The 11,894-nt window shown below is 38.4% G+C and overlaps 1 pseudogene; it reads left to right on the forward strand.

Annotated features, from left to right (window-relative positions):
* Positions 1-10,132: 10,132 nt before the first annotated feature.
* Positions 10,133-11,581, forward strand: LOC129084414 (keratin, type II cytoskeletal 8-like; annotated as a pseudogene).
* Positions 11,582-11,894: the final 313 nt, after the last annotated feature.

Raw genomic sequence — 11,894 nt, forward strand, 5'->3', positions numbered from 1 at the left:
ATAAGGCAGAAAGAGGTTTCACCATTAACCAACCCCGATGACACACTGACCTTATACTTGCAGCCTCCAGAACAGCAAGAAAACTAGCCATCCAATCTGGTATTTTGTTAGGACATCCTGAGCAGATCATGCTATAGAAGATCGGAACCTTAAGAACACTGAATATACAGGTAAAATTTATTGATCGCATTTTGTACTAGTTACTGTAAGCTCTTTACACGGATTATGGCACAGAACCCTTACAACTCTGTGAAATAAGTACTACAGTAATCTCCTAGAAGGATAAAAACTTTGCCCTGAATCATTCATTAAGTGGAAAAACTAGCATGCAAATCCAGGTTTTTCCAACCCAGAATCTGTGCTGAAACATGTTTTGGAATATGAGTGATTTCTTGTATTCACCTTGGCCCCTCTCATGCACACCCAGGCCCAGTAGAGGCAGCCATAAACAGTGAATTGCGTGGTAGCTCCAGATAGGTAGCCCAAGGCCAGTCACATGCAGTGTCTGACACCAGAACCATCACAAAGTGGACCCAGAACCAACACAGCCAGTAGTGGGCTTTAGACCCCACCAGAACTCAACCTAACTAGCCACCCAAGTAGCACACCCAAAGAGGGATTCCAGCAGGCACCAGATACTGCTGGGATCAACTCTGCTTTGGGCAGGGGATGGGGGTAGCCCCTACATAGCAATACATACACTGTGACCCAGGTCTCTCCTTATAGTCAGCCAACCTGAAGGTTAACCCCACCCATAAATGGGCCAACGACATTCAAGACTCAGCTACAAGAAGAGGGTGCACATAACCCATACAAGAGACATACATGGAGCACCTATGTTAAGTAATCTAGAATACTGCACCACTGGGCCTCAAAAGATGTCTATATCATAAAGCCAGCATGACAAGTTTGGGAGTCAGAAAATCTACATAATATAGACAAACACAAAAAGGTATACAATATGACGAGACAAAGAAATATGTCCCAAATGAAAGAACAAAAGAGAAATTCCCAGAAAACAAATGAAATGCAAGCAACCAAGAAACTAGATGCAGAGTTAAAAACAATGGTTATAATGATGCTCAAGGACCATAGGGGAAGAATGGATGATCTCAGTAAGAACTTAAACCAAGAGGAAGTAAGCATGAAAATGGATATGGAAAATATTAAAAGGAGCCAATCAGGAATGAAGAATACAATATCTGAAGTGAAGAATGCAGTTGAAGGAATCAAAAGTAACTTAGATGAAGCAGAGGATCCAATCAGCAATTTATAGGACATGATAACAGAAAACACTCAAGTAGACCAACAAAAAAAAAAAAAAGATTTTTTAAAAATGAGGAAGTTCTAAGGGAACTTTGGGACAACATCAAGTACAGCAACATCTGCATCACAGGGGTACCATAAGGAGAAGAGAGAGAGGAAGATATAAAGAACCTATTTAAAGAAATAATGGCTGAAAACTTCCCTAACCTGGCAAAGGAAAAGACATAGAAGTCCAGGGAGAACAAGGACCCCCAAACAAGATGAACCCAAAGAGGCCCACACCAACACACATCATAATTAAAATGGCAAAGTTAAAATAAAATGAGAATCTTAGGAACAGCAATAGAAAGAGAGTTACCTACAAGAGAGCTACATAAAGTTGTAAGCTGAATTCTCAACAGAAACAGTTCAGGCCAGAAGGGATTGGCATGAAATATTCAAAGTGACAAAAAGCAAGGGCCTGTCAGAGATATATGAAAGGATGCTCATCATCAGTAGCCATCAGAGAAATGCAAATTAAAACCACAATGAGATACCACATCACACCGGTCAGAATGGCCATCATAAACAAATCAACAAACAAGCACTGGTGAGGTTGTGGAGAAAAGGGAACCCTAGTACACTGTTGGTGGGAATGCAGAGTAGTGCAGCCACTGTGGAAAACAGTTTGGAATTTCCTCATAAAACTAAAAATGGAACTGCCTTTTGACCCAGAAATTCCACTGTTGGGAGTATACCCTAAGAACCCTGAAACACCAATTCAAAAGAACCTATGCACCCCAATGTTCATAGCACAATTTACAATAGCCAAATGGTGGAAGTAATCAAAGTGCCCATCAATAAATGAGTAGATCAAAAAACTGTGATACATTTACACAATGGAATACTGTGCAGCAGAAAGAAAGAAAGAAAGAAAGAGCAACTACCCTTCGCAACAGCATGGATGGAACTGGAGAACATTATGCTAAGTGAAATAAGCCAGGGGGTGAAAGACAAATACCATATGATTTCACCTATAAATGGAACCTAATCAACAAAACAAACAAACAAGAAAAATATAACCAGCAACATTGAAAGAAAAAGCAAACCAACAGCAATGAGAGTGGAGGAGGGAGGAGGGTAATGGGGAAAAAAGGGGAAGGGTCAAGTCAAGGAATGTGTATAAAAGGCCTATGGACAAAGCCAAAGTGGGGAAAGATTGAGGGTAGGAGGTGGGGTGGGTGGGGCAGGGAAAAGTGAAGGTGGGAAAATGGAGACAAATGTATTTGAACAATAAAAAATTTTTTTAAATAATTTTAATTAAAAAAGCAAGGGCCTGAATCCAACACTACTCTATCCAGCAAGGCTATCATTTAAAACTGAAAGCAAAATAAAGACAAAAAAGCTGAATTCGGTACCATAAAGCCAGTATGTTTTAAAGGGTCTTCTTTAAGAAGAAAAAGAAAAAAGAAAGAAAGGAACCAGGTAGAAAAAACAAAATGGCAATAAACAAACACTTCTCAATAATCTTAAATGTACATGGAATAAATGCTCAAATCAAAAGACATAGTGTCCATAGCTGAATGGATAAGAAAACATGACTCATATACATGCTATCTAGAAGAGACCTACCTCAGAATGAAAGGTACACACAGACTAAAAATGAGGGGATGGAAAAAGATATTCCATGCAAATGGAAATTTTTTTTAAAAAGCCTGCATAGTAATATTTATATCTGACAAAAGTGACTTCGAAACAAAGGCCATAAGAAGAGATAAAGAAGGATTTTACATAATGCTAAAGGGATCAGTCCAACAAGAGGATATTACCTTAGTAAACACATATGTACCCAACATGAGAGCATCTAAATATATAAAGAAAATCTTGATTGACATAAAGGGAGACATCCACAGTAGTACAGTGATAGTAGGAGATTTTAACACTCCATTGGCATCAATGGATAGATCTAGAAAAAAATCAAGGCAACAGTGGCCTTAAATGACACTCTAGACTAGATGGATTTAATTGATATTTACAGAGTATTTCATCCCAAAGCCGCAGAATATACATTCTTTTCAAGTGCACATGAATCATTCTCTAGGATAGACCACATGTTAGGATACAAAACAAGTTTTAATAATGACAAGAAGATTGAAATCATATCAAGAATCTTCTCCAACCACAATGGTATGAAGCTAGAAAGCAATTACAATAAAAAAAGAAAACTGGAAAACAAACACATGGAGTCTAAATAACATGTTACTAAACAATGAGTGGGTCAACAATGACATCAAGGAAGAAAACAAAAGTTATCTTGAGAGAAATGAAGATGAACACATAGTAACGCAAAATCTATGGTACATAGCAAAAGCAGTCCTAAGAGGGAGATTCATAGCATTACAGGCCTACCTCAAGAAACAAGAAAAATCTCAAATTATCTAACCTTACACCTAAAGAACTAGAAAAAGGACAACAAAGCTTAGAGTAAGTAGAAGGGAGGAAATAATAAAGACTATAGTGGAAATAAATGGCATAGATACTAAAATAACAATATAAAGATCAATGAAACCAAGAGTTTGTTCTTTGAAATAATAAACAAGATGGACAAACCTTTAATTAGACTCATAAAGAAAAAAACAAAGAGGGTCCAAATAAAATCATAAATGAAAGAGAACAATTGACACCACAGAAATGCAAAAGACTGTAAGAAAATTTTTCCAACAACTATATGACAACAAATTGGATAACCTGAGTAAAATGCATAAATTTCTAGAAACACAGTCCTCCAAATATTAAGAATCAGAAAGAACCAGAAAATCTGACTAGACCAATTATAATAAAACCAAAGCAGCAATCAAAAAACTCTCAGCCAACCAAAGTCCTGAACCAATGGCCTCATAGGTGAATTTTACCATACATCAAAGAAGAACTAACACCAACCCTTCTCAAACTAATCCAAAAAATGCAAAAGGAGGGAAGACTCCCAAGCTAGTTTTACAAGGCAGCATTATCCTATCCAAAACTAGATAAAGACATGGAAAAAGAAAATTATAGGCCAATATCTCTGATAACATAGATGCTAAAATCTTCAACAAAATATTAGCAAACCTGATCCAGGAATACATTGAAAAGATCATACACCATTCTCATGTGGGGTTTATCCTGGGGATGCAAGGTTAGTACAATATGCACAAATCAATAAAGATGATACACCACATAAACAAAATGAAGGATAAAATCACATGATCATATCAATAGATGCAGAAAAAGCATTTCTAAAGTCCAGCGCCCATTTATAAAATTCTTAGCAAAATGGGAATAGAGGGAACATACTTCAACATAATAAAAGGCCATATATAACAAACCCACAGCCAACATCAACCTGCAAAACTAAAAGTGTTTCACTTAAGATCAGGAACAAGACAGGGATGTCCACTTTTGCCACTCTTGTTCAGCATAGTACTGGAAGTTCTAGTCACAAGTCAGACAAGAAGAAATAAAAGTCATCCAAATTGGAAAGGAAGAAGTAAAACTGTCATTATTTGCAGATTACATGATATTTTATATAGAAAACCCTAAAGACTTCACCAAAAAACTACTAGAACTGATCAATGAATCCAGTAAGTAGCAGGATACAAAATTAATATGCCGAAATCAGTGGCATTCTTATTAACCAATAGTAAACTAACAAAAAGAGAAGCTAAGAAAGCAACTTCATTTACAATTGCAACAAAAAATAAGGTACCTAGGAATAAATTTTGCCAAAAATGTAAAACCTGTGCTTGGAAAATTGTAAGATACTGAAGGAAGAACTTGAGGAAGATACGAATAAGTGGAAGCATATGCGTTGCTCATGGATAGAAAGATTTAAGATGATTTCATGTCCATACTACCCAAAGCAATCTGTAGACTCAACACAATTCCTATCAAAATAGCAATGGCATATTTCACAGAAGTAGATCAAATATGCTAAAAACTTATATGGAAACACATAAGACCTCAAATAGCCTCAATCTTGAGAAAGAAGAGCAAAGTTGGAGGTATCACACTACCTGATAGCAAACTATACTAGAAGGCCATAGTAATCAAAACAGCCTTGGACTGGCAGGAAAAAAAAAGTATTCTTGGTTGGAACTTTTTTTCAGTACTTTGAATACATTTTGCCACTGCCTCCTGGCCTGCAAAATGCCTGTAGAAAAATCTGCTGATTGTCCTATGTAGGTTTCATTTTATGTAACAAGTTGTTTTTCTCTTGCTCCTTTTAAGAATTTCTTCTTTAACTTTTGACATTTTAGTTATAATTTGTCTTGGTGTGGGTCTCTTTAACTTTCTGAAGTATTTCCAAAATTTTCACACCAGCTCCATTTTGCATTTCCAGCAATGCACATAAGTTCCATTTCTTCATATCCTAGGCACAGCTTGTGATTTGGGCTTTTTGTTTGTTTGTTTTGTTTAGCTTTTTGGGTTTTTCATTGATTTTTTAAGAGAAAGAGGGGAAGGGGGAGAGGGAGGGAGGGAGGGAGAGAGAGAGAGAGAGACTGATTTGTTGTTCCCCTTATCTATGCATTCACTGGTTGATTTTTATATGTGCCCTGACCAGGGATAGAACCCACAACCTTAGTATAATGGGATGACGCTCTAACCAACTGAACTACCCAACCAGGGCAGTTTGTTTTGTTTTTGATAATAGCCATCTTAATGGGTGTGAAGTGATATTTTATTGTGGTTTTGATTTGCATGTCCCTACTTAGTAGTGATGTTGAGTATCTTTTCATTTGCTTATTGGACATTTGTATGTCTTCTATCCAAGTTCTTTGCCCATTTTAAATCATGTGTGTTGTTTTATTAAAAATCATGTTTTTATTATTAAGTTGTAGGAGTTTCTATGTATTATGGATATCAATCCTTATAAGATATATGATTTGCAAATATTTCCTCCCTTGCCATGGATTATCTTTTCACTCTTTTGATAGAGTATTTAATGCATGAAACTTTTTAATTTTGATGAAGTCCAACTTATCTATTTTTGTTGTTTATTGTTGCTTGTTCTTTTAGTGTTGTATACAAGAAATCATTCTCAAATTCAATGTCATGAAGCATTCCCCTTTTGTTTTCTTCTAAGAGTTTTATAGTTTTAACTCTTATATTTACATCTTTGATCCATTTTGAGTTTATTTTTGAATACAATGTGAGGTAAGGGTCCAGCCTTAAGGCTTCCATGTTTATTAAATGGTCACAAACTGGATGTGACTAGAATATAGAATTTTCTGGTGTTAAAAATGTAGTGATAGCCTAAAATATAGAGAAGACACTAGTTTTGCTATTTTAAAGTAGTCTTCAGGTGGTACTCAGTGACGGTTGTTTTATTATTTAGTTGGAATTTTGATGTGGTCTTGGGAGGAGGGAGGCAAAGCACAGTGTTTAGCTATTCCACCATTTTGAGTTGTATTGTACTTATTATTAGTGAAAAATTATGAGAAATGTCAAGTGAAATTTCATACTAAGTATAACTGTTTACCTTTCTCAGGGACTGAGGAATAATCTGAAAGCAGCTTTGGATAAAATCAATCAGCAATACCTTAATGAACTTGTAGGTGATCAATAATGATTTCAAAGTTTATTGCATAGCAAAGGAAACCATCAATAAAATGAAAAGACAAGCCACTGAATGGGAGAATATATTCACCACTAATGCACCTGATAAGGGGACATAATATCCAAAAATTATAAAGGACTTATAAATCTCGACACCAAAAAAAAAAAAATCCAATAATGAAATAGGCAAAGGACCTGAATAGACACTTGTCCAAAGAGAACATAGTGACAATGACCAATAGACATATAAAAAGATGCTTGACATCACTAATCATCAGAGATATGCAAATTAAAACTACAATGAGATATCACCTCATACCTGTTTGAGTGGTTATTATCAATAAATCAACATATAAGTGTTGGCAAGGATGTGGAAAAAAGAGAACCCTTGTGCACTCTTGGTGGAATTCAGACCGGTGCAGCCACTATGGAAAGCAGTGCGGAGTTACCTCAAAAAATTAAAAATGGAACTGCCTTTTGACCCAGTGATTCCACTTCTGTGAATATACCCAAAGAAATCTAAAACACTAATTTGAAAGAATGTATGTACCCCTAGGTTTATTGCAGGTTATTTACAATAGCCAAGCTATAGAAGAAACCCAGGTGCCCATTAATATATGGGTGGATAAAAAAGCTTTGGTACATTTACACAATGGAATACTACTTGGCCCATAAAAACGAAGAAAATCCTATACTTCGAGACAGCATGGATGGACCTGGAGAACATTTTGCTAAGTGAAATAAGCCAGCCAGAGAAAGGCAAATACCATATGATTCCACTCATGTGGAATCTAACAAACAAAATTAACAAAATAGAAACTGACTCATAGAAACAGAAAACCAACTGACAGCTGTCAGAGGGAAGGGGAGTTGGAAGGGAGGTAAAGGGATTAAGGAAATAACCTCATAGACACAGAAAACAGTTTGGTGATTACCAGAGGGAAAAGGGGGTGAGGGTAAGTAGAAGAGAGTAAAAGGAGGATAAATGGTGATAGAAGGAGACTTGACTGGGATGGTGAACACATAATACAGTATATAGATAATGTATTATGGAATTGTATACCTGAAACCTACATAATTTTATTAACCAGTGTCACCCAAAAATGTGTAATAAAAACAAAGAGTTAAAAAAGGAAGTTCATGAAGAAAATGCCACAATTGAAGTATTAGAGATGATTGCTACATGCACCTTAACTCATCCCCCATCACACCTTTCCTTCCCTGGAGCAAATGGTTGAGTTCATCAGTTTGCTCACTTCAGAGAACTGCTGTTGCCTTTGGTCATTCCACATGCCCTTCTTTCATTTCATGCTTTTATTTATTCACTCTCTTTTTTTTCTCATTCCCTGCTCACATTCCCCTATTTCCTGCTTTCAAAAGTAGCCATTCTAATATGTTTGATGTGTGTTGTTCTATTTGTTGGTGGTCTTCTGAAACCGGTAGTGTTTTTTGTGCATGTGTTTTTTATTTCCATAAGTGGTATTGTATTATGAAATTCTTCAGTCTGTTTTTTTACCTTTTCTTTTTATACTTTGAACTGTGTTTTTAATATCCATCGTGGATGCCTTATGTACAGCTAAACCTTTGCTTTTAACTGCTAAGTAATATTTCATAAACTGTGGCATTCACTGCCTTTTTAGCTTTGTTCCCCTGTAATGGGACAATTAGATTGCTCCCAGCTCCCTATCACCACAAACAGCTTTGTAATGAATAGTCTTGAACATCACCCCCTTGGACTCAGAAATGCAATTATTTAACTTGTCTAAGTACTGCTAAGTTGCTCTTCAGAATGGCTGTACCAGTCTGTACCCCACCAGCAGGATGTGTCTTACATCTCTACGTTCCTGTTAACAATGGGCAATCTTTTGCTTTCTAATTTTTTGCCAGTGTGTTGAATGTGGAATGATATGTGTAATCTCAAGAGCAATGTTGCATCATCCAAAGAGCAAACAATATGGCTTAATTAAAGTTCTTAATACTTAATAAAATGTAAACTGTTAGTTTTCCTTTCATTCCTAGCTCTTGCACATTCAGACATCATAGTGGAGGAGGGTGTCCTTTTAATTAATACCCCACCCCAACACCTATCTGTGGACTTTAAATTTTTCTTGAATAACTCGTGTGAGCAAACAGTTCTAAGCTTTTTTCCCTTTCCTTTTCTTTAACAGCTTTATTGAAAAATTTGCATACCACGAAGTTTAATTTAAAGTATTCATACAGTTTGGTGGTTTTTAGTATATACATGGGGTGGTACAGTTATCACAATCTAATTTTAGAACAATTTTGTCTCCTTGAGAAGAAATCTCCTGTGCATTAGCAGCCATTCCCCTTGCCCCCTCTTCTGTCTTTTAATTAATAAAGATAACATGCTTTTACAATTTAAATGGCAAATTTGTGTTTTTGAAGACTATCTAGAAATTCCATCAGGTTTTTATACAGCAGTTGGACAGTTTTTGTAACAAAGAGCCATGTTTAGACTGGCGGTGATAACATATCTATTCAGTTGTTGCTCTTCACTGAGCTGGAGCATTGTTTTTCTTCAGGCATTGGAAGAATCTTTAGGGAAAGGTGATCATAAAGATATGGACATCATCACCAAAATCCATAACGTATGTGCTTTTAGGCTAAGAAAGGAGGGTCTTTTTGTTGGTTAATAACTGTTCTTATATTTTTAGATTGTCAAAGGTTAAAGACTGGGAAGGGAAAGGTCAATAAACACTTCTGGCATGTGCCCTGTTTATGATATTGCCCTGCACTTGGATATAGAGGTTAATCAAAGACAGTGTATATTTATGTTCCTTGTGGCACTTTTCTTTAAAGCTGACTTATTAATGTAAACACAAAGAAAAGAATTACAGCAGTGCAATGAACAAGAAGTTTGAGGAGTTCTACATTTTTAAAAAACAGTCTAGGAAGTAATGCATTGAGGGGAGCGTTTTAAAAGCTTTTATGAGGGATGATGAGAGTAAGGAAAGGAAGAAGGAAGGAAGACATTAGCAGTGAAAACAGCAAACATATCAGTAACCTTTCAGAGGCTGTTCATTTTCTTAGTTCTACAGACTGCTGCTTATTCTTGCTATGATAGGCTCATTCCATCTTTCTTCTCACCATTTCTGTCTTGAGTAGTTAATGTAGAGTGTGTGCAAATCCCAGATTCATTTCAACATTTATTCACAAATTTTGTGTTGTGTTCAGGCAATGAGATTTAAGGGCAATAGATGCTGTTACTTGCATTTACAGTTTAAAGACAACATAGTTGAGAAGCAGCTTTTTGGCTCCTTCTCGAATCTCTGTCTGGTTTGGCCTCCTCACCTCCACTCCAGCCTCCACCATGGCCACAAGTGTCACCCAGACCTTCAGTGTATCCACCCCTGGCCCCTGGGCCTTCAGCAGATGCTCAGATTCGAGTGGGCCCAGCATCAGCTCCTTGACCTTTCCTTGGGTGAACAGTGGCTACCGTGTTAGCCTGTGTGCTGGGGGTTTTGGCAGAGCTGGGAGTATGGGGAGCATCAGAGCCGTCCAAGTGAACCAGAGCCTGCTGAGCCCCCTGAAGATGGAGGTGGACCCCAACATCCAGGCCATGTGCAACCAGAAGAAGGAGTAGATCAAGGGCCTCAATGACAAATTTGCTTCCTTCATTGATGAGGTGTGTGTGGATCCTGGAGCAGCAAAATAATATTTTGGAGACTGAGTGAACCTTCCTGCAACAGCATCAGATGACTCACAGTAACATGAACAACAAGTTGGAGAGCTACATCAATAGCCTTCAGTGGCAGCTGGAAACACTGGCCTATGAGAAGCTGAGGCTGGAGCCTGAGTTTGACAACATACAAGGTTGGTGGAGGACTTGAAAAATAAGTATGACGACAAGATCAACAAGCACACAGAGACGGAGAATGAATTTGTCAAGAAGGATATGGATGAAATTTATGTGAACAAGGTAGATCTGGAGTCTGCCTGGAAGGGCTGACCAATAAAATCAGCTTCTACAGGCAGCTGTATAAAGAGGAGATTCCTGAGCTGCAGTTCCAGATCTCTAACACATCCATGGTGCTGTCCATGGACAACTCCACCCTGAATCTGGATAGCATCATTGCCAAGGTCAAGGCCCAGTACGAGGAGATAGCCAACTGCACCTGGGCTGAGGCTGAGACCATGTACCAGCTGCAGACATTGGCTGGGAAGCACTAGATGACCGGCATTACACAAAGACAGAGATTTCTGAGATAAACTGGAACATCAGCTGACTTTAGGTTTAGATCAATGGCCTCAAAGGGCAGAGGGCTTTCCTGGAGGCCGCCATCACTGGTGTGAGCAGCATGGGAAGCTGGCTGTCAAGGATGTTCAGGCCAAGGTAGCTGATCTGGAAGCCACTCTGAGAACCACCAAATGGGTCATGGCCCAGCAGCTGCATCATTAATAGGAGCTCATGAACCTAAAGCTGGCCCTGGACGTAGCCACCTACCACAAGCTGCTGGAGGACGAGGAGAACTGGCTGGAGCCTAGGATGCAGAACATGTGTTTCCATACTGAGACCACCAGTGGCAACTCAGGTGGGCTGAGCCTGGCTTACAGGTACCTCAACAATGGCCTGGGCTTCCAGGCCAGTGTGGGCTCTGGTGGGAGCCCTGGCTCCTTCAGCCACACCAGCACCAGCTCCTCCAAAATGGTGGTTGTGAAGAAGATTGAGACCCACAATGGGAAGCTGGTGTCTGAGTCATCTGATATCCTGCCCAAGTGAACAACTACCACGGTCCCTCCTGTCCTCTGAACCTGTGGAAAGGAGCTGTGTAGGGGAGCGGAGGGCACAGGAGACCCACCTGAGGCTCAGCCCCAGTCCTCAGTTCACCCTTGGGGTGGGGGAGTTCACTAGGGGACTGCCTCTTACCCATGCCCCAGACTAAAACCCAAATCACGTGTTCTTTCCCAAAATAATGTCTCAGCTGTCTCAGCCAACTCGCATACATACATGCATGCATGCATACAAACAACATAGTTGTATCAGCCATCCATATTCTGAATCAGTTGAGGAAAGGACATGGAACTAGATAAGG

This window comes from Pteronotus mesoamericanus, unplaced genomic scaffold (genome assembly GCF_021234165.1).
Source record: "Pteronotus mesoamericanus isolate MK-2021 breed Mesoamerican mustached bat unplaced genomic scaffold, CSHL_Meso_final contig_130, whole genome shotgun sequence".
NCBI classification, from domain to species: domain Eukaryota; kingdom Metazoa; phylum Chordata; class Mammalia; order Chiroptera; family Mormoopidae; genus Pteronotus; species Pteronotus mesoamericanus.